The sequence below is a fragment of the Schistocerca piceifrons genome, unplaced genomic scaffold (assembly GCF_021461385.2).
Source record: "Schistocerca piceifrons isolate TAMUIC-IGC-003096 unplaced genomic scaffold, iqSchPice1.1 HiC_scaffold_1613, whole genome shotgun sequence".
NCBI lineage: Eukaryota > Metazoa > Arthropoda > Insecta > Orthoptera > Acrididae > Schistocerca > Schistocerca piceifrons.
The window spans coordinates 29355-54265 of NW_025727472.1; the positions used below are offsets into that span (position 1 = coordinate 29355).

A 24911-nucleotide genomic window follows, 5' to 3' on the forward strand; every position below is an offset into this window, starting at 1 on the left:
GTCAGGTGCCAAAGTCGCAGTATGGCATCAGGTGGCGATCGTATGTTTCTGTGGCCACCACTGGTTTGCAGCAAAGTGAATACCGCTAACTGAAAGCACTCTGTTGTAGCCCCAGTGGCGCAATTGGTTAGCGCACGGTACTTATAAGGCAGTAGCCGTGAGCAATGCCGGGGTTGTGAGTTCGAGCCTCACCTGGGGCATACTTTTATTTCTTAGCAGCTGTCTCTGACAGCAACAGGAGGCTAGGTTTGAGATGTATCAGCTATTTGAGTAACATAATTGTGCATTCGAGACGCTAGCTGCGTCTTCCTCGGTAGTATAGTGGTTAGTATCCCCGCCTGTCACGCGGGAGACCGGGGTTCGATTCCCCGCCGGGGAGGCACATCCGATTTTTAATTGCTGCTCTATCACTCGCCGAACTTAGTGTAGGTCGTTTGCGGCTACTAGCACCATATCTCTCGCACACAGGCACCTGTCTACAGCGCATCCTCGGTAGTATAGTGGTTAGTATCCCCGCCTGTCATGCGGGAGACCGGGGTTCGATTCCCCGCCGGGGAGATGCGATTTTTATCGCACAACCCTGTTCGAGTGTTGCGCGTATGTGGGTCGTAAGAGCATTAACTTTGCGATCGTGGAGTGTAGTTGGCACAAAATCTTAAAAAATGCTACAACTTAGGAAGTGGTTCTCGCATTCTTCACATTTCAGAACTGCGGGGTATGCTGTTAACGCTGTATCAAAGCACCCCAGCCGACGCTGTGGGCGTAATAATCGAGCTCGGCACAGTCCGCAAAAGAAATAATTTTAGCAGAGCGTGGTTTCGATCCACGGACCTCTGGGTTATGGGCCCAGCACGCTTCCACTGCGCCACTCTGCTGCCTGGGGTTGCGCCGGCTCTTCGCCACGTGACGTGGGACACTTGGAAAGTGTTGGCTGCGTCGCTTTCACACGCCTGTATTTAATTGCGTATCATCTCCTACAGCTCTCAGCTTGACTTGTCTCGACTTTGCTCGACTGACGCTACGCTGACGCTTGCAGGCAGCGATATTTACCACGATCGACTCGACATGAAGCTGCGAGATGCACAGGAGCAACAAAGCACTCCACGGTGCGGCGACATACGAAATCCACTGCCCAGCTACGCGTCGGCAACTAACAAAACGCCGACCCTGCCAGGATTCGAACCTGGAATCTTCTGATCCGTAGTCAGACGCGTTATCCGTTGCGCCACAGGGCCAGTGGCAGCATTTCTTTCTACGAGACAAGTGCAATTCGCTAAGAAACGTGTTCTCCATGGCTGAGCAAGCTCCCAAGGAAGGTACCTTTCGTGCAGCTGCGTGGCCGCAGTGCGCCTGCAGAGCTTAGAGGTTGCCACGCATCTGCTCTCGCTGTTCGACAGGTAGCAGAAGGCAAGGCGCGCGTTTTCCCACGTTTTCTCGACGACGAGAGCCGGTTGATGTGCATGTAAGCGTAGCATATGAAACAAGAATAGCACGAAGCATTGGTAGTCAGGTGCCAAAGTCGCAGTATGGCATCAGGTGGCGATCGTATGTTTCTGTGGCCACCACTGGTTTGCAGCAAAGTGAATACCGCTAACTGAAAGCACTCTGTTGTAGCCCCAGTGGCGCAATTGGTTAGCGCACGGTACTTATAAGGCAGTAGCCGTGAGCAATGCTGGGGTTGTGAGTTCGAGCCTCACCTGGGGCATACTTTTATTTCTTAGCAGCTGTCTCTGACAGCAACAGGAGGCTAGGTTTGAGATGTATCAGCTATTTGAGTAACATAATTGTGCATTCGAGACGCTAGCTGCGTCTTCCTCGGTAGTATAGTGGTTAGTATCCCCGCCTGTCACGCGTGAGACCGGGGTTCGATTCCCCGCCGGGGAGGCACATCCGATTTTTAATTGCTGCTCTATCACTCGCCGAACTTAGTGTAGGTCGTTTGCGGCTACTAGCACCATATCTCTCGCACACAGGCACCTGTCTACAGCGCATCCTCGGTAGTATAGTGGTTAGTATCCCCGCCTGTCACGCGGGAGACCGGGGTTCGATTCCCCGCCGGGGAGATGCGATTTTTATCTCACAACCCTGTTCGAGTGTTGCGCGTATGTGGGTCGTAAGAGCATTAACTTTGCGATCGTGGAGTGTAGTTGGCGCAAAATCTTAAAAAATGCTACAACTTAGGAAGTGGTTCTCGCATTCTTCACATTTCAGAACTGCGGGGTATGCTGTTAACGCTGTATCAAAGCACCCCAGCCGACGCTGTGGGCGTAATAATCGAGCTCGGCACAGTCCGCAAAAGAAATAATTTTAGCAGAGCGTGGTTTCGATCCACGGACCTCTGGGTTATGGGCCCAGCACGCTTCCACTGCGCCACTCTGCTGCCTGGGGTTGCGCCGGCTCTTCGCCACGTGACGTGGGACACTTGGAAAGTGTTGGCTGCGTCGCTTTCACACGCCTGTATTTAATTGCGTATCATCTCCTACAGCTCTCAGCTTGACTTGTCTCGACTTTGCTCGACTGACGCTACGCTGACGCTTGCAGGCAGCGATATTTACCACGATCGACTCGACATGCAGCTGCGAGATGCACAGGAGCAACAAAGCACTCCACGGTGCGGCGACATACGAAATCCACTGCCCAGCTACGCGTCGGCAACTAACAAAACGCCGACCCTGCCAGGATTCGAACCTGGAATCTTCTGATCCGTAGTCAGACGCGTTATCCGTTGCGCCACAGGGCCAGTGGCAGCATTTCTTTCTACGAGACAAGTGCAATTCGCTAAGAAACGTGTTCTCCATGGCTGAGCAAGCTCCCAAGGAAGGTACCTTTCGTGCAGCTGCGTGGCCGCAGTGCGCCTGCAGAGCTTAGAGGTTGCCACGCATCTGCTCTCGCTGTTCGACAGGTAGCAGAAGGCAAGGCGCGCGTTTTCCCACGTTTTCTCGACGACGAGAGCCGGTTGATGTGCATGTAAGCGTAGCATATGAAACAAGAATAGCACGAAGCATTGGTAGTCAGGTGCCAAAGTCGCAGTATGGCATCAGGTGGCGATCGTATGTTTCTGTGGCCACCACTGGTTTGCAGCAAAGTGAATACCGCTAACTGAAAGCACTCTGTTGTAGCCCCAGTGGCGCAATTGGTTAGCGCACGGTACTTATAAGGCAGTAGCCGTGAGCAATGCTGGGGTTGTGAGTTCGAGCCTCACCTGGGGCATACTTTTATTTCTTAGCAGCTGTCTCTGACAGCAACAGGAGGCTAGGTTTGAGATGTATCAGCTATTTGAGTAACATAATTGTGCATTCGAGACGCTAGCTGCGTCTTCCTCGGTAGTATAGTGGTTAGTATCCCCGCCTGTCACGCGGGAGACCGGGGTTCGATTCCCCGCCGGGGAGGCACATCCGATTTTTAATTGCTGCTCTATCACTCGCCGAACTTAGTGTAGGTCGTTTGCGGCTACTAGCACCATATCTCTCGCACACAGGCACCTGTCTACAGCGCATCCTCGGTAGTATAGTGGTTAGTATCCCCGCCTGTCATGCGGGAGACCGGGGTTCGATTCCCCGCCGGGGAGATGCGATTTTTATCGCACAACCCTGTTCGAGTGTTGCGCGTATGTGGGTCGTAAGAGCATTAACTTTGCGATCGTGGAGTGTAGTTGGCACAAAATCTTAAAAAATGCTACAACTTAGGAAGTGGTTCTCGCATTCTTCACATTTCAGAACTGCGGGGTATGCTGTTAACGCTGTATCAAAGCACCCCAGCCGACGCTGTGGGCGTAATAATCGAGCTCGGCACAGTCCGCAAAAGAAATAATTTTAGCAGAGCGTGGTTTCGATCCACGGACCTCTGGGTTATGGGCCCAGCACGCTTCCACTGCGCCACTCTGCTGCCTGGGGTTGCGCCGGCTCTTCGCCACGTGACGTGGGACACTTGGAAAGTGTTGGCTGCGTCGCTTTCACACGCCTGTATTTAATTGCGTATCATCTCCTACAGCTCTCAGCTTGACTTGTCTCGACTTTGCTCGACTGACGCTACGCTGACGCTTGCAGGCAGCGATATTTACCACGATCGACTCGACATGAAGCTGCGAGATGCACAGGAGCAACAAAGCACTCCACGGTGCGGCGACATACGAAATCCACTGCCCAGCTACGCGTCGGCAACTAACAAAACGCCGACCCTGCCAGGATTCGAACCTGGAATCTTCTGATCCGTAGTCAGACGCGTTATCCGTTGCGCCACAGGGCCAGTGGCAGCATTTCTTTCTACGAGACAAGTGCAATTCGCTAAGAAACGTGTTCTCCATGGCTGAGCAAGCTCCCAAGGAAGGTACCTTTCGTGCAGCTGCGTGGCCGCAGTGCGCCTGCAGAGCTTAGAGGTTGCCACGCATCTGCTCTCGCTGTTCGACAGGTAGCAGAAGGCAAGGCGCGCGTTTTCCCACGTTTTCTCGACGACGAGAGCCGGTTGATGTGCATGTAAGCGTAGCATATGAAACAAGAATAGCACGAAGCATTGGTAGTCAGGTGCCAAAGTCGCAGTATGGCATCAGGTGGCGATCGTATGTTTCTGTGGCCACCACTGGTTTGCAGCAAAGTGAATACCGCTAACTGAAAGCACTCTGTTGTAGCCCCAGTGGCGCAATTGGTTAGCGCACGGTACTTATAAGGCAGTAGCCGTGAGCAATGCTGGGGTTGTGAGTTCGAGCCTCACCTGGGGCATACTTTTATTTCTTAGCAGCTGTCTCTGACAGCAACAGGAGGCTAGGTTTGAGATGTATCAGCTATTTGAGTAACATAATTGTGCATTCGAGACGCTAGCTGCGTCTTCCTCGGTAGTATAGTGGTTAGTATCCCCGCCTGTCACGCGTGAGACCGGGGTTCGATTCCCCGCCGGGGAGGCACATCCGATTTTTAATTGCTGCTCTATCACTCGCCGAACTTAGTGTAGGTCGTTTGCGGCTACTAGCACCATATCTCTCGCACACAGGCACCTGTCTACAGCGCATCCTCGGTAGTATAGTGGTTAGTATCCCCGCCTGTCACGCGGGAGACCGGGGTTCGATTCCCCGCCGGGGAGATGCGATTTTTATCTCACAACCCTGTTCGAGTGTTGCGCGTATGTGGGTCGTAAGAGCATTAACTTTGCGATCGTGGAGTGTAGTTGGCGCAAAATCTTAAAAAATGCTACAACTTAGGAAGTGGTTCTCGCATTCTTCACATTTCAGAACTGCGGGGTATGCTGTTAACGCTGTATCAAAGCACCCCAGCCGACGCTGTGGGCGTAATAATCGAGCTCGGCACAGTCCGCAAAAGAAATAATTTTAGCAGAGCGTGGTTTCGATCCACGGACCTCTGGGTTATGGGCCCAGCACGCTTCCACTGCGCCACTCTGCTGCCTGGGGTTGCGCCGGCTCTTCGCCACGTGACGTGGGACACTTGGAAAGTGTTGTCTGCGTCGCTTTCACACGCCTGTATTTAATTGCGTATCATCTCCTACAGCTCTCAGCTTGACTTGTCTCGACTTTGCTCGACTGACGCTACGCTGACGCTTGCAGGCAGCGATATTTACCACGATCGACTCGACATGCAGCTGCGAGATGCACAGGAGCAACAAAGCACTCCACGGTGCGGCGACATACGAAATCCACTGCCCAGCTACGCGTCGGCAACTAACAAAACGCCGACCCTGCCAGGATTCGAACCTGGAATCTTCTGATCCGTAGTCAGACGCGTTATCCGTTGCGCCACAGGGCCAGTGGCAGCATTTCTTTCTACGAGACAAGTGCAATTCGCTAAGAAACGTGTTCTCCATGGCTGAGCAAGCTCCCAAGGAAGGTACCTTTCGTGCAGCTGCGTGGCCGCAGTGCGCCTGCAGAGCTTAGAGGTTGCCACGCATCTGCTCTCGCTGTTCGACAGGTAGCAGAAGGCAAGGCGCGCGTTTTCCCACGTTTTCTCGACGACGAGAGCCGGTTGATGTGCATGTAAGCGTAGCATATGAAACAAGAATAGCACGAAGCATTGGTAGTCAGGTGCCAAAGTCGCAGTATGGCATCAGGTGGCGATCGTATGTTTCTGTGGCCACCACTGGTTTGCAGCAAAGTGAATACCGCTAACTGAAAGCACTGTGTTGTAGCCCCAGTGGCGCAATTGGTTAGCGCACGGTACTTATAAGGCAGTAGCCGTGAGCAATGCCGGGGTTGTGAGTTCGAGCCTCACCTGGGGCATACTTTTATTTCTTAGCAGCTGTCTCTGACAGCAACAGGAGGCTAGGTTTGAGATGTATCAGCTATTTGAGTAACATAATTGTGCATTCGAGACGCTAGCTGCGTCTTCCTCGGTAGTATAGTGGTTAGTATCCCCGCCTGTCACGCGTGAGACCGGGGTTCGATTCCCCGCCGGGGAGGCACATCCGATTTTTAATTGCTGCTCTATCACTCGCCGAACTTAGTGTAGGTCGTTTGCGGCTACTAGCACCATATCTCTCGCACACAGGCACCTGTCTACAGCGCATCCTCGGTAGTATAGTGGTTAGTATCCCCGCCTGTCATGCGGGAGACCGGGGTTCGATTCCCCGCCGGGGAGATGCGATTTTTATCGCACAACCCTGTTCGAGTGTTGCGCGTATGTGGGTCGTAAGAGCATTAACTTTGCGATCGTGGAGTGTAGTTGGCACAAAATCTTAAAAAATGCTACAACTTAGGAAGTGGTTCTCGCATTCTTCACATTTCAGAACTGCGGGGTATGCTGTTAACGCTGTATCAAAGCACCCCAGCCGACGCTGTGGGCGTAATAATCGAGCTCGGCACAGTCCGCAAAAGAAATAATTTTAGCAGAGCGTGGTTTCGATCCACGGACCTCTGGGTTATGGGCCCAGCACGCTTCCACTGCGCCACTCTGCTGCCTGGGGTTGCGCCGGCTCTTCGCCACGTGACGTGGGACACTTGGAAAGTGTTGGCTGCGTCGCTTTCACACGCCTGTATTTAATTGCGTATCATCTCCTACAGCTCTCAGCTTGACTTGTCTCGACTTTGCTCGACTGACGCTACGCTGACGCTTGCAGGCAGCGATATTTACCACGATCGACTCGACATGAAGCTGCGAGATGCACAGGAGCAACAAAGCACTCCACGGTGCGGCGACATACGAAATCCACTGCCCAGCTACGCGTCGGCAACTAACAAAACGCCGACCCTGCCAGGATTCGAACCTGGAATCTTCTGATCCGTAGTCAGACGCGTTATCCGTTGCGCCACAGGGCCAGTGGCAGCATTTCTTTCTACGAGACAAGTGCAATTCGCTAAGAAACGTGTTCTCCATGGCTGAGCAAGCTCCCAAGGAAGGTACCTTTCGTGCAGCTGCGTGGCCGCAGTGCGCCTGCAGAGCTTAGAGGTTGCCACGCATCTGCTCTCGCTGTTCGACAGGTAGCAGAAGGCAAGGCGCGCGTTTTCCCACGTTTTCTCGACGACGAGAGCCGGTTGATGTGCATGTAAGCGTAGCATATGAAACAAGAATAGCACGAAGCATTGGTAGTCAGGTGCCAAAGTCGCAGTATGGCATCAGGTGGCGATCGTATGTTTCTGTGGCCACCACTGGTTTGCAGCAAAGTGAATACCGCTAACTGAAAGCACTCTGTTGTAGCCCCAGTGGCGCAATTGGTTAGCGCACGGTACTTATAAGGCAGTAGCCGTGAGCAATGCTGGGGTTGTGAGTTCGAGCCTCACCTGGGGCATACTTTTATTTCTTAGCAGCTGTCTCTGACAGCAACAGGAGGCTAGGTTTGAGATGTATCAGCTATTTGAGTAACATAATTGTGCATTCGAGACGCTAGCTGCGTCTTCCTCGGTAGTATAGTGGTTAGTATCCCCGCCTGTCACGCGTGAGACCGGGGTTCGATTCCCCGCCGGGGAGGCACATCCGATTTTTAATTGCTGCTCTATCACTCGCCGAACTTAGTGTAGGTCGTTTGCGGCTACTAGCACCATATCTCTCGCACACAGGCACCTGTCTACAGCGCATCCTCGGTAGTATAGTGGTTAGTATCCCCGCCTGTCACGCGGGAGACCGGGGTTCGATTCCCCGCCGGGGAGATGCGATTTTTATCTCACAACCCTGTTCGAGTGTTGCGCGTATGTGGGTCGTAAGAGCATTAACTTTGCGATCGTGGAGTGTAGTTGGCGCAAAATCTTAAAAAATGCTACAACTTAGGAAGTGGTTCTCGCATTCTTCACATTTCAGAACTGCGGGGTATGCTGTTAACGCTGTATCAAAGCACCCCAGCCGACGCTGTGGGCGTAATAATCGAGCTCGGCACAGTCCGCAAAAGAAATAATTTTAGCAGAGCGTGGTTTCGATCCACGGACCTCTGGGTTATGGGCCCAGCACGCTTCCACTGCGCCACTCTGCTGCCTGGGGTTGCGCCGGCTCTTCGCCACGTGACGTGGGACACTTGGAAAGTGTTGGCTGCGTCGCTTTCACACGCCTGTATTTAATTGCGTATCATCTCCTACAGCTCTCAGCTTGACTTGTCTCGACTTTGCTCGACTGACGCTACGCTGACGCTTGCAGGCAGCGATATTTACCACGATCGACTCGACATGCAGCTGCGAGATGCACAGGAGCAACAAAGCACTCCACGGTGCGGCGACATACGAAATCCACTGCCCAGCTACGCGTCGGCAACTAACAAAACGCCGACCCTGCCAGGATTCGAACCTGGAATCTTCTGATCCGTAGTCAGACGCGTTATCCGTTGCGCCACAGGGCCAGTGGCAGCATTTCTTTCTACGAGACAAGTGCAATTCGCTAAGAAACGTGTTCTCCATGGCTGAGCAAGCTCCCAAGGAAGGTACCTTTCGTGCAGCTGCGTGGCCGCAGTGCGCCTGCAGAGCTTAGAGGTTGCCACGCATCTGCTCTCGCTGTTCGACAGGTAGCAGAAGGCAAGGCGCGCGTTTTCCCACGTTTTCTCGACGACGAGAGCCGGTTGATGTGCATGTAAGCGTAGCATATGAAACAAGAATAGCACGAAGCATTGGTAGTCAGGTGCCAAAGTCGCAGTATGGCATCAGGTGGCGATCGTATGTTTCTGTGGCCACCACTGGTTTGCAGCAAAGTGAATACCGCTAACTGAAAGCACTGTGTTGTAGCCCCAGTGGCGCAATTGGTTAGCGCACGGTACTTATAAGGCAGTAGCCGTGAGCAATGCCGGGGTTGTGAGTTCGAGCCTCACCTGGGGCATACTTTTATTTCTTAGCAGCTGTCTCTGACAGCAACAGGAGGCTAGGTTTGAGATGTATCAGCTATTTGAGTAACATAATTGTGCATTCGAGACGCTAGCTGCGTCTTCCTCGGTAGTATAGTGGTTAGTATCCCCGCCTGTCACGCGGGAGACCGGGGTTCGATTCCCCGCCGGGGAGGCACATCCGATTTTTAATTGCTGCTCTATCACTCGCCGAACTTAGTGTAGGTCGTTTGCGGCTACTAGCACCATATCTCTCGCACACAGGCACCTGTCTACAGCGCATCCTCGGTAGTATAGTGGTTAGTATCCCCGCCTGTCACGCGGGAGACCGGGGTTCGATTCCCCGCCGGGGAGATGCGATTTTTATCGCACAACCCTGTTCGAGTGTTGCGCGTATGTGGGTCGTAAGAGCATTAACTTTGCGATCGTGGAGTGTAGTTGGCACAAAATCTTAAAAAATGCTACAACTTAGGAAGTGGTTCTCGCATTCTTCACATTTCAGAACTGCGGGGTATGCTGTTAACGCTGTATCAAAGCACCCCAGCCGACGCTGTGGGCGTAATAATCGAGCTCGGCACAGTCCGCAAAAGAAATAATTTTAGCAGAGCGTGGTTTCGATCCACGGACCTCTGGGTTATGGGCCCAGCACGCTTCCACTGCGCCACTCTGCTGCCTGGGGTTGCGCCGGCTCTTCGCCACGTGACGTGGGACACTTGGAAAGTGTTGGCTGCGTCGCTTTCACACGCCTGTATTTAATTGCGTATCATCTCCTACAGCTCTCAGCTTGACTTGTCTCGACTTTGCTCGACTGACGCTACGCTGACGCTTGCAGGCAGCGATATTTACCACGATCGACTCGACATGCAGCTGCGAGATGCACAGGAGCAACAAAGCACTCCACGGTGCGGCGACATACGAAATCCACTGCCCAGCTACGCGTCGGCAACTAACAAAACGCCGACCCTGCCAGGATTCGAACCTGGAATCTTCTGATCCGTAGTCAGACGCGTTATCCGTTGCGCCACAGGGCCAGTGGCAGCATTTCTTTCTACGAGACAAGTGCAATTCGCTAAGAAACGTGTTCTCCATGGCTGAGCAAGCTCCCAAGGAAGGTACCTTTCGTGCAGCTGCGTGGCCGCAGTGCGCCTGCAGAGCTTAGAGGTTGCCACGCATCTGCTCTCGCTGTTCGACAGGTAGCAGAAGGCAAGGCGCGCGTTTTCCCACGTTTTCTCGACGACGAGAGCCGGTTGATGTGCATGTAAGCGTAGCATATGAAACAAGAATAGCACGAAGCATTGGTAGTCAGGTGCCAAAGTCGCAGTATGGCATCAGGTGGCGATCGTATGTTTCTGTGGCCACCACTGGTTTGCAGCAAAGTGAATACCGCTAACTGAAAGCACTGTGTTGTAGCCCCAGTGGCGCAATTGGTTAGCGCACGGTACTTATAAGGCAGTAGCCGTGAGCAATGCCGGGGTTGTGAGTTCGAGCCTCACCTGGGGCATACTTTTATTTCTTAGCAGCTGTCTCTGACAGCAACAGGAGGCTAGGTTTGAGATGTATCAGCTATTTGAGTAACATAATTGTGCATTCGAGACGCTAGCTGCGTCTTCCTCGGTAGTATAGTGGTTAGTATCCCCGCCTGTCACGCGTGAGACCGGGGTTCGATTCCCCGCCGGGGAGGCACATCCGATTTTTAATTGCTGCTCTATCACTCGCCGAACTTAGTGTAGGTCGTTTGCGGCTACTAGCACCATATCTCTCGCACACAGGCACCTGTCTACAGCGCATCCTCGGTAGTATAGTGGTTAGTATCCCCGCCTGTCACGCGGGAGACCGGGGTTCGATTCCCCGCCGGGGAGATGCGATTTTTATCTCACAACCCTGTCCGAGTGTTGCGCGTATGTGGGTCGTAAGAGCATTAACTTTGCGATCGTGGAGTGTAGTTGGCGCAAAATCTTAAAAAATGCTACAACTTAGGAAGTGGTTCTCGCATTCTTCACATTTCAGAACTGCGGGGTATGCTGTTAACGCTGTATCAAAGCACCCCAGCCGACGCTGTGGGCGTAATAATCGAGCTCGGCACAGTCCGCAAAAGAAATAATTTTAGCAGAGCGTGGTTTCGATCCACGGACCTCTGGGTTATGGGCCCAGCACGCTTCCACTGCGCCACTCTGCTGCCTGGGGTTGCGCCGGCTCTTCGCCACGTGACGTGGGACACTTGGAAAGTGTTGTCTGCGTCGCTTTCACACGCCTGTATTTAATTGCGTATCATCTCCTACAGCTCTCAGCTTGACTTGTCTCGACTTTGCTCGACTGACGCTACGCTGACGCTTGCAGGCAGCGATATTTACCACGATCGACTCGACATGAAGCTGCGAGATGCACAGGAGCAACAAAGCACTCCACGGTGCGGCGACATACGAAATCCACTGCCCAGCTACGCGTCGGCAACTAACAAAACGCCGACCCTGCCAGGATTCGAACCTGGAATCTTCTGATCCGTAGTCAGACGCGTTATCCGTTGCGCCACAGGGCCAGTGGCAGCATTTCTTTCTACGAGACAAGTGCAATTCGCTAAGAAACGTGTTCTCCATGGCTGAGCAAGCTCCCAAGGAAGGTACCTTTCGTGCAGCTGCGTGGCCGCAGTGCGCCTGCAGAGCTTAGAGGTTGCCACGCATCTGCTCTCGCTGTTCGACAGGTAGCAGAAGGCAAGGCGCGCGTTTTCCCACGTTTTCTCGACGACGAGAGCCGGTTGATGTGCATGTAAGCGTAGCATATGAAACAAGAATAGCACGAAGCATTGGTAGTCAGGTGCCAAAGTCGCAGTATGGCATCAGGTGGCGATCGTATGTTTCTGTGGCCACCACTGGTTTGCAGCAAAGTGAATACCGCTAACTGAAAGCACTGTGTTGTAGCCCCAGTGGCGCAATTGGTTAGCGCACGGTACTTATAAGGCAGTAGCCGTGAGCAATGCCGGGGTTGTGAGTTCGAGCCTCACCTGGGGCATACTTTTATTTCTTAGCAGCTGTCTCTGACAGCAACAGGAGGCTAGGTTTGAGATGTATCAGCTATTTGAGTAACATAATTGTGCATTCGAGACGCTAGCTGCGTCTTCCTCGGTAGTATAGTGGTTAGTATCCCCGCCTGTCACGCGGGAGACCGGGGTTCGATTCCCCGCCGGGGAGGCACATCCGATTTTTAATTGCTGCTCTATCACTCGCCGAACTTAGTGTAGGTCGTTTGCGGCTACTAGCACCATATCTCTCGCACACAGGCACCTGTCTACAGCGCATCCTCGGTAGTATAGTGGTTAGTATCCCCGCCTGTCACGCGGGAGACCGGGGTTCGATTCCCCGCCGGGGAGATGCGATTTTTATCGCACAACCCTGTTCGAGTGTTGCGCGTATGTGGGTCGTAAGAGCATTAACTTTGCGATCGTGGAGTGTAGTTGGCACAAAATCTTAAAAAATGCTACAACTTAGGAAGTGGTTCTCGCATTCTTCACATTTCAGAACTGCGGGGTATGCTGTTAACGCTGTATCAAAGCACCCCAGCCGACGCTGTGGGCGTAATAATCGAGCTCGGCACAGTCCGCAAAAGAAATAATTTTAGCAGAGCGTGGTTTCGATCCACGGACCTCTGGGTTATGGGCCCAGCACGCTTCCACTGCGCCACTCTGCTGCCTGGGGTTGCGCCGGCTCTTCGCCACGTGACGTGGGACACTTGGAAAGTGTTGTCTGCGTCGCTTTCACACGCCTGTATTTAATTGCGTATCATCTCCTACAGCTCTCAGCTTGACTTGTCTCGACTTTGCTCGACTGACGCTACGCTGACGCTTGCAGGCAGCGATATTTACCACGATCGACTCGACATGAAGCTGCGAGATGCACAGGAGCAACAAAGCACTCCACGGTGCGGCGACATACGAAATCCACTGCCCAGCTACGCGTCGGCAACTAACAAAACGCCGACCCTGCCAGGATTCGAACCTGGAATCTTCTGATCCGTAGTCAGACGCGTTATCCGTTGCGCCACAGGGCCAGTGGCACCATTTCTTTCTACGAGACAAGTGCAATTCGCTAAGAAACGTGTTCTCCATGGCTGAGCAAGCTCCCAAGGAAGGTACCTTTCGTGCAGCTGCGTGGCCGCAGTGCGCCTGCAGAGCTTAGAGGTTGCCACGCATCTGCTCTCGCTGTTCGACAGGTAGCAGAAGGCAAGGCGCGCGTTTTCCCACGTTTTCTCGACGACGAGAGCCGGTTGATGTGCATGTAAGCGTAGCATATGAAACAAGAATAGCACGAAGCATTGGTAGTCAGGTGCCAAAGTCGCAGTATGGCATCAGGTGGCGATCGTATGTTTCTGTGGCCACCACTGGTTTGCAGCAAAGTGAATACCGCTAACTGAAAGCACTCTGTTGTAGCCCCAGTGGCGCAATTGGTTAGCGCACGGTACTTATAAGGCAGTAGCCGTGAGCAATGCCGGGGTTGTGAGTTCGAGCCTCACCTAGGGCATACTTTTATTTCTTAGCAGCTGTCTCTGACAGCAACAGGAGGCTAGGTTTGAGATGTATCAGCTATTTGAGTAACATAATTGTGCATTCGAGACGCTAGCTGCGTCTTCCTCGGTAGTATAGTGGTTAGTATCCCCGCCTGTCACGCGGGAGAGCGGGGTTCGATTCCCCGCCGGGGAGGCACATCCGATTTTTAATTGCTGCTCTATCACTCGCCGAACTTAGTGTAGGTCGTTTGCGGCTACTAGCACCATATCTCTCGCACACAGGCACCTGTCTACAGCGCATCCTCGGTAGTATAGTGGTTAGTATCCCCGCCTGTCACGCGGGAGACCGGGGTTCGATTCCCCGCCGGGGAGATGCGATTTTTATCTCACAACCCTGTTCGAGTGTTGCGCGTATGTGGGTCGTAAGAGCATTAACTTTGCGATCGTGGAGTGTAGTTGGCGCAAAATCTTAAAAAATGCTACAACTTAGGAAGTGGTTCTCGCATTCTTCACATTTCAGAACTGCGGGGTATGCTGTTAACGCTGTATCAAAGCACCCCAGCCGACGCTGTGGGCGTAATAATCGAGCTCGGCACAGTCCGCAAAAGAAATAATTTTAGCAGAGCGTGGTTTCGATCCACGGACCTCTGGGTTATGGGCCCAGCACGCTTCCACTGCGCCACTCTGCTGCCTGGGGTTGCGCCGGCTCTTCGCCACGTGACGTGGGACACTTGGAAAGTGTTGTCTGCGTCGCTTTCACACGCCTGTATTTAATTGCGTATCATCTCCTACAGCTCTCAGCTTGACTTGTCTCGACTTTGCTCGACTGACGCTACGCTGACGCTTGCAGGCAGCGATATTTACCACGATCGACTCGACATGCAGCTGCGAGATGCACAGGAGCAACAAAGCACTCCACGGTGCGGCGACATACGAAATCCACTGCCCAGCTACGCGTCGGCAACTAACAAAACGCCGACCCTGCCAGGATTCGAACCTGGAATCTTCTGATCCGTAGTCAGACGCGCTTTCCGTTGCGCCACAGGGCCAGTGGCAGCATTTCTTTCTACGAGACAAGTGCAATTCGCTAAGAAACGTGTTCTCCATGGCTGAGCAAGCTCCCAAGGAAGGTACCTTTCGTGCAGCTGCGTGGCCGCAGTGCGCCTGCAGAGCTTAGAGGTTGCCACGCATCTGCTCTCGCTGTTCGACAGGTAGCAGAAGGCAAGGCGCGCGTTTTCCCACGTTTTCTCGACGACGAGAGCCGGTTGATGTGCATGTAAGCGTAGCATATGAAACAAGAATAGCACGAAGCATTGGTAGTCAGGTGCCAAAGTCGCAGTATGGCATCAGGTGGCGATCGTATGTTTCTGTGGCCACCACTGGTTTGCAGCAAAGTGAATACCGCTAACTGAAAGCACTCTGTTGTAGCCCCAGTGGCGCAATTGGTTAGCGCACGGTACTTATAAGGCAGTAGCCGTGAGCAATGCCGGGGTTGTGAGTTCGAGCCTCACCTGGGGCATACTTTTATTTCTTAGCAGCTGTCTCTGACAGCAACAGGAGGCTAGGTTTGAGATGTATCAGCTATTTGAGTAACATAATTGTGCATTCGAGACGCTAGCTGCGTCTTCCTCGGTAGTATAGTGGTTAGTATCCCCGCCTGTCACGCGTGAGACCGGGGTTCGATTCCCCGCCGGGGAGGCACATCCGATTTTTAATTGCTGCTCTATCACTCGCCGAACTTAGTGTAGGTCGTTTGCGGCTACTAGCACCATATCTCTCGCACACAGGCACCTGTCTACAGCGCATCCTCGGTAGTATAGTGGTTAGTATCCCCGCCTGTCACGCGGGAGACCGGGGTTCGATTCCCCGCCGGGGAGATGCGATTTTTATCTCACAACCCTGTTCGAGTGTTGCGCGTATGTGGGTCGTAAGAGCATTAACTTTGCGATCGTGGAGTGTAGTTGGCGCAAAATCTTAAAAAATGCTACAACTTAGGAAGTGGTTCTCGCATTCTTCACATTTCAGAACTGCGGGGTATGCTGTTAACGCTGTATCAAAGCACCCCAGCCGACGCTGTGGGCGTAATAATCGAGCTCGGCACAGTCCGCAAAAGAAATAATTTTAGCAGAGCGTGGTTTCGATCCACGGACCTCTGGGTTATGGGCCCAGCACGCTTCCACTGCGCCACTCTGCTGCCTGGGGTTGCGCCGGCTCTTCGCCACGTGACGTGGGACACTTGGAAAGTGTTGTCTGCGTCGCTTTCACACGCCTGTATTTAATTGCGTATCATCTCCTACAGCTCTCAGCTTGACTTGTCTCGACTTTGCTCGACTGACGCTACGCTGACGCTTGCAGGCAGCGATATTTACCACGATCGACTCGACATGAAGCTGCGAGATGCACAGGAGCAACAAAGCACTCCACGGTGCGGCGACATACGAAATCCACTGCCCAGCTACGCGTCGGCAACTAACAAAACGCCGACCCTGCCAGGATTCGAACCTGGAATCTTCTGATCCGTAGTCAGACGCGTTATCCGTTGCGCCACAGGGCCAGTGGCACCATTTCTTTCTACGAGACAAGTGCAATTCGCTAAGAAACGTGTTCTCCATGGCTGAGCAAGCTCCCAAGGAAGGTACCTTTCGTGCAGCTGCGTGGCCGCAGTGCGCCTGCAGAGCTTAGAGGTTGCCACGCATCTGCTCTCGCTGTTCGACAGGTAGCAGAAGGCAAGGCGCGCGTTTTCCCACGTTTTCTCGACGACGAGAGCCGGTTGATGTGCATGTAAGCGTAGCATATGAAACAAGAATAGCACGAAGCATTGGTAGTCAGGTGCCAAAGTCGCAGTATGGCATCAGGTGGCGATCGTATGTTTCTGTGGCCACCACTGGTTTGCAGCAAAGTGAATACCGCTAACTGAAAGCACTCTGTTGTAGCCCCAGTGGCGCAATTGGTTAGCGCACGGTACTTATAAGGCAGTAGCCGTGAGCAATGCCGGGGTTGTGAGTTCGAGCCTCACCTAGGGCATACTTTTATTTCTTAGCAGCTGTCTCTGACAGCAACAGGAGGCTAGGTTTGAGATGTATCAGCTATTTGAGTAACATAATTGTGCATTCGAGACGCTAGCTGCGTCTTCCTCGGTAGTATAGTGGTTAGTATCCCCGCCTGTCACGCGGGAGAGCGGGGTTCGATTCCCCGCCGGGGAGGCACATCCGATTTTTAATTGCTGCTCTATCACTCGCCGAACTTAGTGTAGGTCGTTTGCGGCTACTAGCACCATATCTCTCGCACACAGGCACCTGTCTACAGCGCATCCTCGGTAGTATAGTGGTTAGTATCCCCGCCTGTCACGCGGGAGACCGGGGTTCGATTCCCCGCCGGGGAGATGCGATTTTTATCTCACAACCCTGTTCGAGTGTTGCGCGTATGTGGGTCGTAAGAGCATTAACTTTGCGATCGTGGAGTGTAGTTGGCGCAAAATCTTAAAAAATGCTACAACTTAGGAAGTGGTTCTCGCATTCTTCACATTTCAGAACTGCGGGGTATGCTGTTAACGCTGTATCAAAGCACCCCAGCCGACGCTGTGGGCGTAATAATCGAGCTCGGCACAGTCCGCAAAAGAAATAATTTTAGCAGAGCGTGGTTTCGATCCACGGACCTCTGGGTTATGGGCCCAGCACGCTTCCACTGCGCCACTCTGCTGCCTGGGGTTGCGCCGGCTCTTCGCCACGTGACGTGGGACACTTGGAAAGTGTTGTCTGCGTCGCTTTCACACGCCTGTATTTAATTGCGTATCATCTCCTACAGCTCTCAGCTTGACTTGTCTCGACTTTGCTCGACTGACGCTACGCTGACGCTTGCAGGCAGCGATATTTACCACGATCGACTCGACATGCAGCTGCGAGATGCACAGGAGCAACAAAGCACTCCACGGTGCGGCGACATACGAAATCCACTGCCCAGCTACGCGTCGGCAACTAACAAAACGCCGACCCTGCCAGGATTCGAACCTGGAATCTTCTGATCCGTAGTCAGACGCGCTTTCCGTTGCGCCACAGGGCCAGTGGCAGCATTTCTTTCTACGAGACAAGTGCAATTCGCTAAGAAACGTGTTCTCCATGGCTGAGCAAGCTCCCAAGGAAGGTACCTTTCGTGCAGCTGCGTGGCCGCAGTGCGCCTGCAGAGCTTAGAGGTTGCCACGCATCTGCTCTCGCTGTTCGACAGGTAGCAGAAGGCAAGGCGCGCGTTTTCCCACGTTTTCTCGACGACGAGAGCCGGTTGATGTGCATGTAAGCGTAGCATATGAAACAAGAATAGCACGAAGCATTGGTAGTCAGGTGCCAAAGTCGCAGTATGGCATCAGGTGGCGATCGTATGTTTCTGTGGCCACCACTGGTTTGCAGCAAAGTGAATACCGCTAACTGAAAGCACTCTGTTGTAGCCCCAGTGGCGCAATTGGTTAGCGCACGGTACTTATAAGGCAGTAGCCGTGAGCAATGCCGGGGTTGTGAGTTCGAGCCTCACCTGGGGCATACTTTTATTTCTTAGCAGCTGTCTCTGACAGCAACAGGAGGCTAGGTTTGAGATGTATCAGCTATTTGAGTAACATAATTGTGCATTCGAGACGCTAGCTGCGTCTTCCTCGGTAGTATAGTGGTTAGTATCCCCGCCTGTCACGCGGGAGACCGGGGTTCGATTCCCCGCCGGGGAGGCACATCCGATTTTTAATTGCTGCTCTATCACTCGCCGAACTTAGTGTAGGTCGTTTGCGGCTACTAGCACCATATCTCTCGCACACAGGCACCTGTCTACAGCGCATCCTCGGTAGTATAGTGGTTAGTATCCCCGCCTGTCACGCGGGAGACCGGGGTTCGATTCCCCGCCGGGGAGATGCGATTTTTATCTCACAACCCTGTCCGAGTGTTGCGCGTATGTGGGTCGTAAGAGCATTAACTTTGCGATCGTGGAGTGTAGTTGGCGCAAAATCTTAAAAAATGCTACAACTTAGGAAGTGGTTCTCGCATTCTTCACATTTCAGAACTGCGGGGTATGCTGTTAACGCTGTATCAAAGCACCCCAGCCGACGCTGTGGGCGTAATAATCGAGCTCGGCACAGTCCGCAAAAGAAATAATTTTAGCAGAGCGTGGTTTCGATCCACGGACCTCTGGGTTATGGGCCCAGCACGCTTCCACTGCGCCACTCTGCTGCCTGGGGTTGCGCCGGCTCTTCGCCACGTGACGTGGGACACTTGGAAAGTGTTGTCTGCGTCGCTTTCACACGCCTGTATTTAATTGCGTATCATCTCCTACAGCTCTCAGCTTGACTTGTCTCGACTTTGCTCGACTGACGCTACGCTGACGCTTGCAGGCAGCGATATTTACCACGATCGACTCGACATGCAGCTGCGAGATGCACAGGAGCAACAAAGCACTCCACGGTGCGGCGACATACGAAATCCACTGCCCAGCTACGCGTCGGCAACTATCAAAACGCCGACCCTGCCAGGATTCGAACCTGGAATCTTCTGATCCGTAGTCAGACGCGTTATCCGTTGCGCCACAGGGCCAGTGGCACCATTTCTTTCTACGAGACAAGTGCAATTCGCTAAGAAACGTGTTCTCCATGGCTGAGCAAGCTCCCAAGGAAGGTACCTTTCGTGCAGCTGCGTGGCCGCAGTGCGCCTGCAGAGCTTAGAGGTTGCCACGCATCTGCTCTCGCTGTTCGACAGGTAGCAGAAGGCAAGGCGCGCGTTTTCCCACGTTTTCTCGACGACGAGAGCCGGTTGATGTGCATGTAAGCGTAGCATATGAAACAAGAATAGCACGAAGCATTGGTAGTCAGGTGCCAAAGTCGCAGTATGGCATCAGGTGGCGATCGTATGTTTCTGTGGCCACCACTGGTTTGCAGCAAAGTGAATACCGCTAACTGAAAGCACTCTGTTGTAGCCCCAGTGGCGCAATTGGTTAGCGCACGGTACTTATAAGGCAGTAGCCGTGAGCAATGCCGGGGTTGTGAGTTCGAGCCTCACCTGGGGCATACTTTTATTTCTTAGCAGCTGTCTCTGACAGCAACAGGAGGCTAGGTTTGAGATGTATCAGCTATTTGAGTAACATAATTGTGCATTCGAGACGCTAGCTGCGTCTTCCTCGGTAGTATAGTGGTTAGTATCCCCGCCTGTCACGCGGGAGACCGGGGTTCGATTCCCCGCCGGGGAGGCACATCCGATTTTTAATTGCTGCTCTATCACTCGCCGAACTTAGTGTAGGTCGTTTGCGGCTACTAGCACCATATCTCTCGCACACAGGCACCTGTCTACAGCGCATCCTCGGTAGTATAGTGGTTAGTATCCCCGCCTGTCACGCGGGAGACCGGGGTTCGATTCCCCGCCGGGGAGATGCGATTTTTATCTCACAACCCTGTCCGAGTGTTGCGCGTATGTGGGTCGTAAGAGCATTAACTTTGCGATCGTGGAGTGTAGTTGGCGCAAAATCTTAAAAAATGCTACAACTTAGGAAGTGGTTCTCGCATTCTTCACATTTCAGAACTGCGGGGTATGCTGTTAACGCTGTATCAAAGCACCCCAGCCGACGCTGTGGGCGTAATAATCGAGCTCGGCACAGTCCGCAAAAGAAATAATTTTAGCAGAGCGTGGTTTCGATCCACGGACCTCTGGGTTATGGGCCCAGCACGCTTCCACTGCGCCACTCTGCTGCCTGGGGTTGCGCCGGCTCTTCGCCACGTGACGTGGGACACTTGGAAAGTGTTGTCTGCGTCGCTTTCACACGCCTGTATTTAATTGCGTATCATCTCCTACAGCTCTCAGCTTGACTTGTCTCGACTTTGCTCGACTGACGCTACGCTGACGCTTGCAGGCAGCGATATTTACCACGATCGACTCGACATGCAGCTGCGAGATGCACAGGAGCAACAAAGCACTCCACGGTGCGGCGACATACGAAATCCACTGCCCAGCTACGCGTCGGCAACTATCAAAACGCCGACCCTGCCAGGATTCGAACCTGGAATCTTCTGATCCGTAGTCAGACGCGTTATCCGTTGCGCCACAGGGCCAGTGGCACCATTTCTTTCTACGAGACAAGTGCAATTCGCTAAGAAACGTGTTCTCCATGGCTGAGCAAGCTCCCAAGGAAGGTACCTTTCGTGCAGCTGCGTGGCCGCAGTGCGCCTGCAGAGCTTAGAGGTTGCCACGCATCTGCTCTCGCTGTTCGACAGGTAGCAGAAGGCAAGGCGCGCGTTTTCCCACGTTTTCTCGACGACGAGAGCCGGTTGATGTGCATGTAAGCGTAGCATATGAAACAAGAATAGCACGAAGCATTGGTAGTCAGGTGCCAAAGTCGCAGTATGGCATCAGGTGGCGATCGTATGTTTCTGTGGCCACCACTGGTTTGCAGCAAAGTGAATACCGCTAACTGAAAGCACTCTGTTGTAGCCCCAGTGGCGCAATTGGTTAGCGCACGGTACTTATAAGGCAGTAGCCGTGAGCAATGCCGGGGTTGTGAGTTCGAGCCTCACCTGGGGCATACTTTTATTTCTTAGCAGCTGTCTCTGACAGCAACAGGAGGCTAGGTTTGAGATGTATCAGCTATTTGAGTAACATAATTGTGCATTCGAGACGCTAGCTGCGTCTTCCTCGGTAGTATAGTGGTTAGTATCCCCGCCTGTCACGCGGGAGAGCGGGGTTCGATTCCCCGCCGGGGAGGCACATCCGATTTTTAATTGCTGCTCTATCACTCGCCGAACTTAGTGTAGGTCGTTTGCGGCTACTAGCACCATATCTCTCGCACACAGGCACCTGTCTACAGCGCATCCTCGGTAGTATAGTGGTTAGTATCCCCGCCTGTCACGCGGGAGACCGGGGTTCGATTCCCCGCCGGGGAGATGCGATTTTTATCTCACAACCCTGTTCGAGTGTTGCGCGTATGTGGGTCGTAAGAGCATTAACTTTGCGATCGTGGAGTGTAGTTGGCGCAAAATCTTAAAAAATGCTACAACTTAGGAAGTGGTTCTCGCATTCTTCACATTTCAGAACTGCGGGGTATGCTGTTAACGCTGTATCAAAGCACCCCAGCCGACGCTGTGGGCGTAATAATCGAGCTCGGCACAGTCCGCAAAAGAAATAATTTTAGCAGAGCGTGGTTTCGATCCACGGACCTCTGGGTTATGGGCCCAGCACGCTTCCACTGCGCCACTCTGCTGCCTGGGGTTGCGCCGGCTCTTCGCCACGTGACGTGGGACACTTGGAAAGTGTTGTCTGCGTCGCTTTCACACGCCTGTATTTAATTGCGTATCATCTCCTACAGCTCTCAGCTTGACTTGTCTCGACTTTGCTCGACTGACGCTACGCTGACGCTTGCAGGCAGCGATATTTACCACGATCGACTCGACATGCAGCTGCGAGATGCACAGGAGCAACAAAGCACTCCACGGTGCGGCGACATACGAAATCCACTGCCCAGCTACGCGTCGGCAACTATCAAAACGCCGACCCTGCCAGGATTCGAACCTGGAATCTTCTGATCCGTAGTCAGACGCGTTATCCGTTGCGCCACAGGGCCAGTGGCACCATTTCTTTCTACGAGACAAGTGCAATTCGCTAAGAAACGTGTTCTCCATGGCTGAGCAAGCTCCCAAGGAAGGTACCTTTCGTGCAGCTGCGTGGCCGCAGTGCGCCTGCAGAGCTTAGAGGTTGCCACGCATCTGCTCTCGCTGTTCGACAGGTAGCAGAAGGCAAGGCGCGCGTTTTCCCACGTTTTCTCGACGACGAGAGCCGGTTGATGTGCATGTAAGCGTAGCATATGAAACAAGAATAGCACGAAGCATTGGTAGTCAGGTGCCAAAGTCGCAGTATGGCATCAGGTGGCGATCGTATGTTTCTGTGGCCACCACTGGTTTGCAGCAAAGTGAATACCGCTAACTGAAAGCACTCTGTTGTAGCCCCAGTGGCGCAATTGGTTAGCGCACGGTACTTATAAGGCAGTAGCCGTGAGCAATGCCGGGGTTGTGAGTTCGAGCCTCACCTGGGGCATACTTTTATTTCTTAGCAGCTGTCTCTGACAGCAACAGGAGGCTAGGTTTGAGATGTATCAGCTATTTGAGTAACATAATTGTGCATTCGAGACGCTAGCTGCGTCTTCCTCGGTAGTATAGTGGTTAGTATCCCCGCCTGTCACGCGGGAGAGCGGGGTTCGATTCCCCGCCGGGGAGGCACATCCGATTTTTAATTGCTGCTCTATCACTCGCCGAACTTAGTGTAGGTCGTTTGCGGCTACTAGCACCATATCTCTCGCACACAGGCACCTGTCTACAGCGCATCCTCGGTAGTATAGTGGTTAGTATCCCCGCCTGTCACGCGGGAGACCGGGGTTCGATTCCCCGCCGGGGAGATGCGATTTTTATCTCACAACCCTGTTCGAGTGTTGCGCGTATGTGGGTCGTAAGAGCATTAACTTTGCGATCGTGGAGTGTAGTTGGCGCAAAATCTTAAAAAATGCTACAACTTAGGAAGTGGTTCTCGCATTCTTCACATTTCAGAACTGCGGGGTATGCTGTTAACGCTGTATCAAAGCACCCCAGCCGACGCTGTGGGCGTAATAATCGAGCTCGGCACAGTCCGCAAAAGAAATAATTTTAGCAGAGCGTGGTTTCGATCCACGGACCTCTGGGTTATGGGCCCAGCACGCTTCCACTGCGCCACTCTGCTGCCTGGGGTTGCGCCGGCTCTTCGCCACGTGACGTGGGACACTTGGAAAGTGTTGTCTGCGTCGCTTTCACACGCCTGTATTTAATTGCGTATCATCTCCTACAGCTCTCAGCTTGACTTGTCTCGACTTTGCTCGACTGACGCTACGCTGACGCTTGCAGGCAGCGATATTTACCACGATCGACTCGACATGCAGCTGCGAGATGCACAGGAGCAACAAAGCACTCCACGGTGCGGCGACATACGAAATCCACTGCCCAGCTACGCGTCGGCAACTATCAAAACGCCGACCCTGCCAGGATTCGAACCTGGAATCTTCTGATCCGTAGTCAGACGCGTTATCCGTTGCGCCACAGGGCCAGTGGCACCATTTCTTTCTACGAGACAAGTGCAATTCGCTAAGAAACGTGTTCTCCATGGCTGAGCAAGCTCCCAAGGAAGGTACCTTTCGTGCAGCTGCGTGGCCGCAGTGCGCCTGCAGAGCTTAGAGGTTGCCACGCATCTGCTCTCGCTGTTCGACAGGTAGCAGAAGGCAAGGCGCGCGTTTTCCCACGTTTTCTCGACGACGAGAGCCGGTTGATGTGCATGTAAGCGTAGCATATGAAACAAGAATAGCACGAAGCATTGGTAGTCAGGTGCCAAAGTCGCAGTATGGCATCAGGTGGCGATCGTATGTTTCTGTGGCCACCACTGGTTTGCAGCAAAGTGAATACCGCTAACTGAAAGCACTCTGTTGTAGCCCCAGTGGCGCAATTGGTTAGCGCACGGTACTTATAAGGCAGTAGCCGTGAGCAATGCCGGGGTTGTGAGTTCGAGCCTCACCTGGGGCATACTTTTATTTCTTAGCAGCTGTCTCTGACAGCAACAGGAGGCTAGGTTTGAGATGTATCAGCTATTTGAGTAACATAATTGTGCATTCGAGACGCTAGCTGCGTCTTCCTCGGTAGTATAGTGGTTAGTATCCCCGCCTGTCACGCGGAAGAGCGGGGTTCGATTCCCCGCCGGGGAGGCACATCCGATTTTTAATTGCTGCTCTATCACTCGCCGAACTTAGTGTAGGTCGTTTGCGGCTACTAGCACCATATCTCTCGCACACAGGCACCTGTCTACAGCGCATCCTCGGTAGTATAGTGGTTAGTATCCCCGCCTGTCACGCGGGAGACCGGGGTTCGATTCCCCGCCGGGGAGATGCGATTTTTATCTCACAACCCTGTTCGAGTGTTGCGCGTATGTGGGTCGTAAGAGCATTAACTTTGCGATCGTGGAGTGTAGTTGGCGCAAAATCTTAAAAAATGCTACAACTTAGGAAGTGGTTCTCGCATTCTTCACATTTCAGAACTGCGGGGTATGCTGTTAACGCTGTATCAAAGCACCCCAGCCGACGCTGTGGGCGTAATAATCGAGCTCGGCACAGTCCGCAAAAGAAATAATTTTAGCAGAGCGTGGTTTCGATCCACGGAC

General features: G+C 53.1%; 83 non-coding genes across 83 annotated transcripts; 51 read left to right on the forward strand and 32 right to left on the reverse strand.

Moving 5' to 3' along the window:
• The first annotated feature begins 108 nt into the window (after window positions 1-108).
• Window positions 109-200, forward strand: Trnai-uau. The gene is given in 2 exon segments: window positions 109-146; window positions 165-200. It is a non-coding gene; the product is annotated as a tRNA-Ile (tRNA).
• Window positions 201-307: 107 nt separating this feature from the next.
• Trnad-guc lies at window positions 308-379 on the forward strand. Its single transcript has one exon. It is a non-coding gene; the product is annotated as a tRNA-Asp (tRNA).
• A 107-nt stretch (window positions 380-486) lies between these two features.
• Trnad-guc lies at window positions 487-558 on the forward strand. Its single transcript has one exon. It is a non-coding gene; the product is annotated as a tRNA-Asp (tRNA).
• A 245-nt stretch (window positions 559-803) lies between these two features.
• Window positions 804-875, reverse strand: Trnam-cau. Its single transcript has one exon. It is a non-coding gene; the product is annotated as a tRNA-Met (tRNA).
• A 287-nt stretch (window positions 876-1162) lies between these two features.
• On the reverse strand, window positions 1163-1235 carry Trnar-acg. Its single transcript has one exon. It is a non-coding gene; the product is annotated as a tRNA-Arg (tRNA).
• A 378-nt stretch (window positions 1236-1613) lies between these two features.
• On the forward strand, window positions 1614-1705 carry Trnai-uau. Its single transcript is given in 2 exon segments — window positions 1614-1651; window positions 1670-1705. It is a non-coding gene; the product is annotated as a tRNA-Ile (tRNA).
• A 107-nt stretch (window positions 1706-1812) lies between these two features.
• Window positions 1813-1884, forward strand: Trnad-guc. Its single transcript has one exon. It is a non-coding gene; the product is annotated as a tRNA-Asp (tRNA).
• Window positions 1885-1991: 107 nt separating this feature from the next.
• On the forward strand, window positions 1992-2063 carry Trnad-guc. Its single transcript has one exon. It is a non-coding gene; the product is annotated as a tRNA-Asp (tRNA).
• Window positions 2064-2308: 245 nt separating this feature from the next.
• On the reverse strand, window positions 2309-2380 carry Trnam-cau. The gene has a single exon. It is a non-coding gene; the product is annotated as a tRNA-Met (tRNA).
• A 287-nt stretch (window positions 2381-2667) lies between these two features.
• Window positions 2668-2740, reverse strand: Trnar-acg. The gene has a single exon. It is a non-coding gene; the product is annotated as a tRNA-Arg (tRNA).
• Window positions 2741-3118: 378 nt separating this feature from the next.
• Window positions 3119-3210, forward strand: Trnai-uau. Its single transcript is given in 2 exon segments — window positions 3119-3156; window positions 3175-3210. It is a non-coding gene; the product is annotated as a tRNA-Ile (tRNA).
• Window positions 3211-3317: 107 nt separating this feature from the next.
• On the forward strand, window positions 3318-3389 carry Trnad-guc. The gene has a single exon. It is a non-coding gene; the product is annotated as a tRNA-Asp (tRNA).
• Window positions 3390-3496: 107 nt separating this feature from the next.
• Window positions 3497-3568, forward strand: Trnad-guc. Its single transcript has one exon. It is a non-coding gene; the product is annotated as a tRNA-Asp (tRNA).
• Window positions 3569-3813: 245 nt separating this feature from the next.
• On the reverse strand, window positions 3814-3885 carry Trnam-cau. The gene has a single exon. It is a non-coding gene; the product is annotated as a tRNA-Met (tRNA).
• Window positions 3886-4172: 287 nt separating this feature from the next.
• Trnar-acg lies at window positions 4173-4245 on the reverse strand. Its single transcript has one exon. It is a non-coding gene; the product is annotated as a tRNA-Arg (tRNA).
• Window positions 4246-4623: 378 nt separating this feature from the next.
• Window positions 4624-4715, forward strand: Trnai-uau. The gene is given in 2 exon segments: window positions 4624-4661; window positions 4680-4715. It is a non-coding gene; the product is annotated as a tRNA-Ile (tRNA).
• A 107-nt stretch (window positions 4716-4822) lies between these two features.
• Trnad-guc lies at window positions 4823-4894 on the forward strand. The gene has a single exon. It is a non-coding gene; the product is annotated as a tRNA-Asp (tRNA).
• A 107-nt stretch (window positions 4895-5001) lies between these two features.
• Window positions 5002-5073, forward strand: Trnad-guc. Its single transcript has one exon. It is a non-coding gene; the product is annotated as a tRNA-Asp (tRNA).
• Window positions 5074-5318: 245 nt separating this feature from the next.
• Trnam-cau lies at window positions 5319-5390 on the reverse strand. Its single transcript has one exon. It is a non-coding gene; the product is annotated as a tRNA-Met (tRNA).
• A 287-nt stretch (window positions 5391-5677) lies between these two features.
• Trnar-acg lies at window positions 5678-5750 on the reverse strand. The gene has a single exon. It is a non-coding gene; the product is annotated as a tRNA-Arg (tRNA).
• Window positions 5751-6128: 378 nt separating this feature from the next.
• Trnai-uau lies at window positions 6129-6220 on the forward strand. The gene is given in 2 exon segments: window positions 6129-6166; window positions 6185-6220. It is a non-coding gene; the product is annotated as a tRNA-Ile (tRNA).
• Window positions 6221-6327: 107 nt separating this feature from the next.
• Window positions 6328-6399, forward strand: Trnad-guc. Its single transcript has one exon. It is a non-coding gene; the product is annotated as a tRNA-Asp (tRNA).
• A 107-nt stretch (window positions 6400-6506) lies between these two features.
• Trnad-guc lies at window positions 6507-6578 on the forward strand. The gene has a single exon. It is a non-coding gene; the product is annotated as a tRNA-Asp (tRNA).
• Window positions 6579-6823: 245 nt separating this feature from the next.
• Trnam-cau lies at window positions 6824-6895 on the reverse strand. Its single transcript has one exon. It is a non-coding gene; the product is annotated as a tRNA-Met (tRNA).
• Window positions 6896-7182: 287 nt separating this feature from the next.
• Trnar-acg lies at window positions 7183-7255 on the reverse strand. The gene has a single exon. It is a non-coding gene; the product is annotated as a tRNA-Arg (tRNA).
• Window positions 7256-7633: 378 nt separating this feature from the next.
• Window positions 7634-7725, forward strand: Trnai-uau. Its single transcript is given in 2 exon segments — window positions 7634-7671; window positions 7690-7725. It is a non-coding gene; the product is annotated as a tRNA-Ile (tRNA).
• Window positions 7726-7832: 107 nt separating this feature from the next.
• Window positions 7833-7904, forward strand: Trnad-guc. The gene has a single exon. It is a non-coding gene; the product is annotated as a tRNA-Asp (tRNA).
• A 107-nt stretch (window positions 7905-8011) lies between these two features.
• On the forward strand, window positions 8012-8083 carry Trnad-guc. The gene has a single exon. It is a non-coding gene; the product is annotated as a tRNA-Asp (tRNA).
• A 245-nt stretch (window positions 8084-8328) lies between these two features.
• Window positions 8329-8400, reverse strand: Trnam-cau. The gene has a single exon. It is a non-coding gene; the product is annotated as a tRNA-Met (tRNA).
• Window positions 8401-8687: 287 nt separating this feature from the next.
• On the reverse strand, window positions 8688-8760 carry Trnar-acg. Its single transcript has one exon. It is a non-coding gene; the product is annotated as a tRNA-Arg (tRNA).
• Window positions 8761-9138: 378 nt separating this feature from the next.
• On the forward strand, window positions 9139-9230 carry Trnai-uau. The gene is given in 2 exon segments: window positions 9139-9176; window positions 9195-9230. It is a non-coding gene; the product is annotated as a tRNA-Ile (tRNA).
• A 107-nt stretch (window positions 9231-9337) lies between these two features.
• Window positions 9338-9409, forward strand: Trnad-guc. The gene has a single exon. It is a non-coding gene; the product is annotated as a tRNA-Asp (tRNA).
• A 107-nt stretch (window positions 9410-9516) lies between these two features.
• Trnad-guc lies at window positions 9517-9588 on the forward strand. The gene has a single exon. It is a non-coding gene; the product is annotated as a tRNA-Asp (tRNA).
• A 245-nt stretch (window positions 9589-9833) lies between these two features.
• On the reverse strand, window positions 9834-9905 carry Trnam-cau. Its single transcript has one exon. It is a non-coding gene; the product is annotated as a tRNA-Met (tRNA).
• A 287-nt stretch (window positions 9906-10192) lies between these two features.
• Trnar-acg lies at window positions 10193-10265 on the reverse strand. The gene has a single exon. It is a non-coding gene; the product is annotated as a tRNA-Arg (tRNA).
• A 378-nt stretch (window positions 10266-10643) lies between these two features.
• Trnai-uau lies at window positions 10644-10735 on the forward strand. The gene is given in 2 exon segments: window positions 10644-10681; window positions 10700-10735. It is a non-coding gene; the product is annotated as a tRNA-Ile (tRNA).
• Window positions 10736-10842: 107 nt separating this feature from the next.
• On the forward strand, window positions 10843-10914 carry Trnad-guc. Its single transcript has one exon. It is a non-coding gene; the product is annotated as a tRNA-Asp (tRNA).
• A 107-nt stretch (window positions 10915-11021) lies between these two features.
• Window positions 11022-11093, forward strand: Trnad-guc. The gene has a single exon. It is a non-coding gene; the product is annotated as a tRNA-Asp (tRNA).
• A 245-nt stretch (window positions 11094-11338) lies between these two features.
• Window positions 11339-11410, reverse strand: Trnam-cau. Its single transcript has one exon. It is a non-coding gene; the product is annotated as a tRNA-Met (tRNA).
• Window positions 11411-11697: 287 nt separating this feature from the next.
• Trnar-acg lies at window positions 11698-11770 on the reverse strand. Its single transcript has one exon. It is a non-coding gene; the product is annotated as a tRNA-Arg (tRNA).
• A 378-nt stretch (window positions 11771-12148) lies between these two features.
• On the forward strand, window positions 12149-12240 carry Trnai-uau. Its single transcript is given in 2 exon segments — window positions 12149-12186; window positions 12205-12240. It is a non-coding gene; the product is annotated as a tRNA-Ile (tRNA).
• Window positions 12241-12347: 107 nt separating this feature from the next.
• On the forward strand, window positions 12348-12419 carry Trnad-guc. The gene has a single exon. It is a non-coding gene; the product is annotated as a tRNA-Asp (tRNA).
• A 107-nt stretch (window positions 12420-12526) lies between these two features.
• Window positions 12527-12598, forward strand: Trnad-guc. The gene has a single exon. It is a non-coding gene; the product is annotated as a tRNA-Asp (tRNA).
• A 245-nt stretch (window positions 12599-12843) lies between these two features.
• Window positions 12844-12915, reverse strand: Trnam-cau. Its single transcript has one exon. It is a non-coding gene; the product is annotated as a tRNA-Met (tRNA).
• A 287-nt stretch (window positions 12916-13202) lies between these two features.
• Trnar-acg lies at window positions 13203-13275 on the reverse strand. Its single transcript has one exon. It is a non-coding gene; the product is annotated as a tRNA-Arg (tRNA).
• A 378-nt stretch (window positions 13276-13653) lies between these two features.
• On the forward strand, window positions 13654-13745 carry Trnai-uau. The gene is given in 2 exon segments: window positions 13654-13691; window positions 13710-13745. It is a non-coding gene; the product is annotated as a tRNA-Ile (tRNA).
• Window positions 13746-13852: 107 nt separating this feature from the next.
• On the forward strand, window positions 13853-13924 carry Trnad-guc. The gene has a single exon. It is a non-coding gene; the product is annotated as a tRNA-Asp (tRNA).
• Window positions 13925-14031: 107 nt separating this feature from the next.
• Window positions 14032-14103, forward strand: Trnad-guc. The gene has a single exon. It is a non-coding gene; the product is annotated as a tRNA-Asp (tRNA).
• A 245-nt stretch (window positions 14104-14348) lies between these two features.
• Trnam-cau lies at window positions 14349-14420 on the reverse strand. The gene has a single exon. It is a non-coding gene; the product is annotated as a tRNA-Met (tRNA).
• A 287-nt stretch (window positions 14421-14707) lies between these two features.
• Trnar-acg lies at window positions 14708-14780 on the reverse strand. The gene has a single exon. It is a non-coding gene; the product is annotated as a tRNA-Arg (tRNA).
• Window positions 14781-15158: 378 nt separating this feature from the next.
• Window positions 15159-15250, forward strand: Trnai-uau. The gene is given in 2 exon segments: window positions 15159-15196; window positions 15215-15250. It is a non-coding gene; the product is annotated as a tRNA-Ile (tRNA).
• A 107-nt stretch (window positions 15251-15357) lies between these two features.
• Window positions 15358-15429, forward strand: Trnad-guc. Its single transcript has one exon. It is a non-coding gene; the product is annotated as a tRNA-Asp (tRNA).
• A 107-nt stretch (window positions 15430-15536) lies between these two features.
• Trnad-guc lies at window positions 15537-15608 on the forward strand. The gene has a single exon. It is a non-coding gene; the product is annotated as a tRNA-Asp (tRNA).
• A 245-nt stretch (window positions 15609-15853) lies between these two features.
• Trnam-cau lies at window positions 15854-15925 on the reverse strand. The gene has a single exon. It is a non-coding gene; the product is annotated as a tRNA-Met (tRNA).
• Window positions 15926-16212: 287 nt separating this feature from the next.
• Trnar-acg lies at window positions 16213-16285 on the reverse strand. Its single transcript has one exon. It is a non-coding gene; the product is annotated as a tRNA-Arg (tRNA).
• A 378-nt stretch (window positions 16286-16663) lies between these two features.
• Trnai-uau lies at window positions 16664-16755 on the forward strand. Its single transcript is given in 2 exon segments — window positions 16664-16701; window positions 16720-16755. It is a non-coding gene; the product is annotated as a tRNA-Ile (tRNA).
• Window positions 16756-16862: 107 nt separating this feature from the next.
• Window positions 16863-16934, forward strand: Trnad-guc. Its single transcript has one exon. It is a non-coding gene; the product is annotated as a tRNA-Asp (tRNA).
• A 107-nt stretch (window positions 16935-17041) lies between these two features.
• On the forward strand, window positions 17042-17113 carry Trnad-guc. The gene has a single exon. It is a non-coding gene; the product is annotated as a tRNA-Asp (tRNA).
• Window positions 17114-17358: 245 nt separating this feature from the next.
• Trnam-cau lies at window positions 17359-17430 on the reverse strand. Its single transcript has one exon. It is a non-coding gene; the product is annotated as a tRNA-Met (tRNA).
• A 287-nt stretch (window positions 17431-17717) lies between these two features.
• Window positions 17718-17790, reverse strand: Trnar-acg. Its single transcript has one exon. It is a non-coding gene; the product is annotated as a tRNA-Arg (tRNA).
• A 378-nt stretch (window positions 17791-18168) lies between these two features.
• Window positions 18169-18260, forward strand: Trnai-uau. Its single transcript is given in 2 exon segments — window positions 18169-18206; window positions 18225-18260. It is a non-coding gene; the product is annotated as a tRNA-Ile (tRNA).
• A 107-nt stretch (window positions 18261-18367) lies between these two features.
• Window positions 18368-18439, forward strand: Trnad-guc. Its single transcript has one exon. It is a non-coding gene; the product is annotated as a tRNA-Asp (tRNA).
• A 107-nt stretch (window positions 18440-18546) lies between these two features.
• On the forward strand, window positions 18547-18618 carry Trnad-guc. Its single transcript has one exon. It is a non-coding gene; the product is annotated as a tRNA-Asp (tRNA).
• Window positions 18619-18863: 245 nt separating this feature from the next.
• Window positions 18864-18935, reverse strand: Trnam-cau. Its single transcript has one exon. It is a non-coding gene; the product is annotated as a tRNA-Met (tRNA).
• Window positions 18936-19222: 287 nt separating this feature from the next.
• On the reverse strand, window positions 19223-19295 carry Trnar-acg. The gene has a single exon. It is a non-coding gene; the product is annotated as a tRNA-Arg (tRNA).
• Window positions 19296-19673: 378 nt separating this feature from the next.
• Window positions 19674-19765, forward strand: Trnai-uau. The gene is given in 2 exon segments: window positions 19674-19711; window positions 19730-19765. It is a non-coding gene; the product is annotated as a tRNA-Ile (tRNA).
• Window positions 19766-19872: 107 nt separating this feature from the next.
• Window positions 19873-19944, forward strand: Trnad-guc. Its single transcript has one exon. It is a non-coding gene; the product is annotated as a tRNA-Asp (tRNA).
• A 107-nt stretch (window positions 19945-20051) lies between these two features.
• On the forward strand, window positions 20052-20123 carry Trnad-guc. The gene has a single exon. It is a non-coding gene; the product is annotated as a tRNA-Asp (tRNA).
• A 245-nt stretch (window positions 20124-20368) lies between these two features.
• Trnam-cau lies at window positions 20369-20440 on the reverse strand. Its single transcript has one exon. It is a non-coding gene; the product is annotated as a tRNA-Met (tRNA).
• Window positions 20441-20727: 287 nt separating this feature from the next.
• Trnar-acg lies at window positions 20728-20800 on the reverse strand. The gene has a single exon. It is a non-coding gene; the product is annotated as a tRNA-Arg (tRNA).
• Window positions 20801-21178: 378 nt separating this feature from the next.
• Window positions 21179-21270, forward strand: Trnai-uau. The gene is given in 2 exon segments: window positions 21179-21216; window positions 21235-21270. It is a non-coding gene; the product is annotated as a tRNA-Ile (tRNA).
• A 107-nt stretch (window positions 21271-21377) lies between these two features.
• Trnad-guc lies at window positions 21378-21449 on the forward strand. The gene has a single exon. It is a non-coding gene; the product is annotated as a tRNA-Asp (tRNA).
• Window positions 21450-21556: 107 nt separating this feature from the next.
• Window positions 21557-21628, forward strand: Trnad-guc. The gene has a single exon. It is a non-coding gene; the product is annotated as a tRNA-Asp (tRNA).
• A 245-nt stretch (window positions 21629-21873) lies between these two features.
• Window positions 21874-21945, reverse strand: Trnam-cau. Its single transcript has one exon. It is a non-coding gene; the product is annotated as a tRNA-Met (tRNA).
• A 287-nt stretch (window positions 21946-22232) lies between these two features.
• Window positions 22233-22305, reverse strand: Trnar-acg. The gene has a single exon. It is a non-coding gene; the product is annotated as a tRNA-Arg (tRNA).
• Window positions 22306-22683: 378 nt separating this feature from the next.
• Window positions 22684-22775, forward strand: Trnai-uau. The gene is given in 2 exon segments: window positions 22684-22721; window positions 22740-22775. It is a non-coding gene; the product is annotated as a tRNA-Ile (tRNA).
• Window positions 22776-22882: 107 nt separating this feature from the next.
• Window positions 22883-22954, forward strand: Trnad-guc. The gene has a single exon. It is a non-coding gene; the product is annotated as a tRNA-Asp (tRNA).
• A 107-nt stretch (window positions 22955-23061) lies between these two features.
• On the forward strand, window positions 23062-23133 carry Trnad-guc. Its single transcript has one exon. It is a non-coding gene; the product is annotated as a tRNA-Asp (tRNA).
• A 245-nt stretch (window positions 23134-23378) lies between these two features.
• Window positions 23379-23450, reverse strand: Trnam-cau. The gene has a single exon. It is a non-coding gene; the product is annotated as a tRNA-Met (tRNA).
• A 287-nt stretch (window positions 23451-23737) lies between these two features.
• Window positions 23738-23810, reverse strand: Trnar-acg. The gene has a single exon. It is a non-coding gene; the product is annotated as a tRNA-Arg (tRNA).
• A 378-nt stretch (window positions 23811-24188) lies between these two features.
• Trnai-uau lies at window positions 24189-24280 on the forward strand. The gene is given in 2 exon segments: window positions 24189-24226; window positions 24245-24280. It is a non-coding gene; the product is annotated as a tRNA-Ile (tRNA).
• A 107-nt stretch (window positions 24281-24387) lies between these two features.
• Window positions 24388-24459, forward strand: Trnad-guc. The gene has a single exon. It is a non-coding gene; the product is annotated as a tRNA-Asp (tRNA).
• Window positions 24460-24566: 107 nt separating this feature from the next.
• Trnad-guc lies at window positions 24567-24638 on the forward strand. The gene has a single exon. It is a non-coding gene; the product is annotated as a tRNA-Asp (tRNA).
• Window positions 24639-24911: the final 273 nt, after the last annotated feature.